We start from the raw sequence: 4,082 nt of genomic DNA on the forward strand, positions 1-4,082 counted from the left end.
GCTCCGGTGCCCGCTCCGGTTCATGAGCCCGCTCCAGTCCATGAGTCCGCTCCAGAGCCCGCTCCGGTCCATGAGTCCGCTCCAGAGCCCACTCCAGTCTATGAGTCAGCTCCAGAAATCACTACGGTTCATGAGTCCTCTCCAGAGCCCGCTCCATTCCATGAGTCCGCTCTAGAGCCCGCTCCGGTCCATGAGTCCGCTCCAGAGCCCACTCCGGTTCATGAGTCCTCTCCAGAGCCCGCTCCATTCCATGAGTCTGCTCCAGAGCCCGCTCCAGTCCATGAGTCAGCTCCAGAGCCCTCTACGGTTCATGAGTCTGCTCCAGAGCCCACTCCAGTCCATGAATCAGCTCCAGAGCCAGATCCAGTCCATGAGTCCGCTCCAGAGCCTGCTTTAGCCCCAAAACGCAGTCCTGTGTTCTGTTTTGAGAAAAGTTATAACACATAAACCTTCTGGCAATCCTTTCACGACCAAGGAGGCCATCTCTGAGTACCCTGCCTGTCATGTTGCTGCTATGGAGGCCACTTACGCCACGGCGGCCGCTCACGAACTCTCTACCTGTCATGTTAGAGCCATTGAGGATGTTCAAGGATACTCCATCTGTTCTGTCACGTCCAGGTGGTTTGTCCATGTCTCTTTTCCACCATGGCCTAGTGACCTGTGATGGTCTTCTGCTCTGCAGGCTTCACCTTGTTCACCTGCTCCACTGGCTCCACCATGGTGGCCTTCGGCTTTGCCCTGTTTCCCTAATCCTTTATGGTTGCTCCACGGTCCAGGAAAACCCCCATGCCATGATCCAGGTCTTTCCATAGTCATGGTTCCTGTCATGTCATGTGTTTCCCTTACTCTCATGTGATCCTGCTATTGGTTTCTTTGTTCTATGTGTTATGTTCTGATTGGTTGTCTAGTAACTAGTTCATGTGTCTTGTCCTCATTGGTTAGATTGTGTCATGTGACTTCCTCTGTTTGATTTATATAGCCCTAATGTTGCCATTGTCCATTGTCTAGCTTGGTTCCTGTAACTGCTGTTGCTGAGTGTCATGCTTTATGTTCAGGTTGAAGTTCAAGTCCTAGTTCATTTTACGTTTCTTTGTCAAACCAAGTATGATCAAGTCAAGTCTGTACACTTCAGGATATCAATAAACTGCATTTGGGTTTCATCACAACCCTATAGTGGTCTCTAATGTTACAAGAATGTGATCATGGCAGCCATCTCGGCTGATGACTCAGGCGTGGCGGCCATCTTGGCTGATGTCATGTGAAAGGGCTTTTACATTTGCCAAAAATTAGAATTGTTTATATTAAAAACAAACAATCAAGAGTAACACAATATTGTGATGGATTACTTTTAAAAGTAACTTTAAAAGTACTAAGGAATATGCTTTTGTTGAAGCCATCAGCCCACATTTTTTCAACTTTATTATTTTTATAAATAATAGTGGAATTTCTGGTGAGAAAAAAAATATTTTCCATGATATATTTTCTGCAATGAAATATCTACCAATAAGAAAATCATGATAAGCAAATTGAGAACATCTCCCATGTTCTCAAACTAATTAAATGTTTGTGTGTGTGTGTGTGTGTGTGTGTGTATGGTTATGTGGTTTATGAGGACACAAATTTTTATAATAACATGGGTATGACATAGGTATTACAACAAGATGGTGATTTATGAGGACATTTTCAGTGTCCCCGTAATTCAAAAGGCTTATAAATCATTCAGAATTAGTTTTTTTGGAAATCTAAAAATGCACAAAGTCTCCTGTGAGGGGTAGGTTTAGGGGTAGGGTTGGTGTAGGGCAATAGAATATACGGTCTGTACAGTATAAAAACCATTACGCCTATGGAGAGTCCCCATAAACCATAAAAACAAACCTGTGTGTGTGTCTGTGTGAGTGTGTGTAAATGATGGAGATATATAAACCTATTGAGAAGATTAAATATAGAAACAATATATATATATATATATATATATATATATATATATATATATATATATATATATATATATATATATATATATAGAGTAGTAGGGCTATGCAAATAATCAAATGCGATTTTCATGCACATCTTGTCAAAGACGAGAACTACACAGATATCGCTACGCAATATCGCGTTCAAAATCGGCAATGAATCGCCGGCGATTTTGAACGAGGTATTGCGTAGCTTGTCAGTGAACTACGTCTCTGTGTAGTAAATGCTGCTCCATCTGAAAGCACATGATGGAGATTTACTACTAATCACAGAACCGGCTTTACTGACAAGATGCGCATAACAATCGCATTCAATTATTTGCTCAGCCCTAGACAGTAGTTGACCTAAACGAGAAACTGACTGCAGAAGAAGACGGTTTTTGCTAAAGCCCGCTATAGCGCCCCTTGTGGTAGTAAAGCAGACAGTTCACTGAAAAAAATGGTTAAGATAACTGGTTTTATAACTGGTAAGTCCAAAATATTATCGCTGAATCAACCTAAATGCATTTGTTTATGCCAACAAAACTACATTTAATGGGTTAAATCGATTAGAAATAGCACTTTCTGGTGAAAATGGCGGGTAACCACTTTGCACATACTTTGCAAATATGAATTTGAAGTATGGCTGAAATCGGGCTTGTGTATTTTTATGAAAAAGTACCCTTGCATTTGCAAAAGAGTACTTATTAAAGAAATAATAAAATAATATGAATTGAAAAGCTGAATGTAATGGTTTCAAGACGCTTAACTGCATGTTATTTACAGTTCAACGAAACTGTATTACAGTTTAAATTGAGATAAAATGCATATTAAAATATATGAACTTGAAATGTAATAGTGAATAACACACTAAAATTAAAATATAGTAATTATAATATATATAGTTAAAATCATAATCAAGTACTATACTTTAGTACTTTAGGATCCATTCAGATGATGATGAAAACTTTTTCCTTTCCATTTTTTTTTTTTGCGTACAGACGACAACGTTATCAAAACGATCCCCGTTCACACCGATCCGTGAAAATGAACTTTGAACTTTGCACTTTGAAACTCGTTTTCAAAAGTTTGCGTTTTATCTGTCGCCCAAAAAAATGCTGTCGTGTAAATTAACGGCCAAAACGCAAAAAAAAGCTTTCCTTTTTTAGTTAAAAACTATGTAGAGTCAACACCCTCTTAGTATGTTAATCAACACATCAAAATAAGTGTACTTCTGTAAACGCCACAAACGATTATTAAAACAATGATTTTAAATGCTTTAAGTAAAACTTAATTTGACATTATTATAACGTGCACTTTTTAAAAGTCTACTTATCTGTGTTAAGAAACAGTTATGAAAGAATGGACTCTCCTTCAGAGACTTTTTATTTATATTATAATACATATATTACATGAATATATGTTTTACATTCATATACATGTTATCTGCAAGTACAGATTTTTACAAAACATACTTTAAAGGTCACATATTTTACACCTTTCTGGAGTTTTCTTTTAAGTCTTGATGTCCTTAAGAATATATATTTGCGGTATAAGTACCAAAAACCATCTCAATATATTTTTACAGCTCCTCTCTCAGGAGCTCTGCTGAGAACAGGTCGATTTTGGTCTGTCTAATTAATATTCATGAGCCTCTCTTCTGATTGGCCTGTTGTTTTCTGAGTGACGCACGGCCAGGTCAACCACAGGTAACTAGGGTCAGCGGCGTCACAGTGCTAGCTGGAGGCAGCAAAACAAAGGGGAAACTGGAGGCGGCCCATTCAAACCAGTGCAGATTCGGCTACATAACGAGCTTAAAATATCATCTTGTTGTGATGTTGGGTGCCAGAATTGACGTAATACAGCCTCAAATTAGAAATTTGATCGCATATCTGCTGCCACTGCCAGACAAAAAACCGACGACAGCTGTGGTTAAACGCGATAAAACGAGCAGACTGGACAGAAACGATCGTCAAAAATGCTCACATTTGCAGCGCACACTTCTTATCAGAAAAGGTTCAATAAAGTATTGTCTTTTGTTATGGACGCGTCTACAGATTTATTGCCATATGTCTCTGTTTCTTGCATCTCACGACTATGTCGTGTATGAAATAATGTCTGTGTGCATGT

This window comes from Sinocyclocheilus grahami, unplaced genomic scaffold (assembly GCF_001515645.1).
Source record: "Sinocyclocheilus grahami isolate Dianchi unplaced genomic scaffold, SAMN03320097.WGS_v1.1 scaffold1171.1, whole genome shotgun sequence".
NCBI lineage: Eukaryota > Metazoa > Chordata > Actinopteri > Cypriniformes > Cyprinidae > Sinocyclocheilus > Sinocyclocheilus grahami.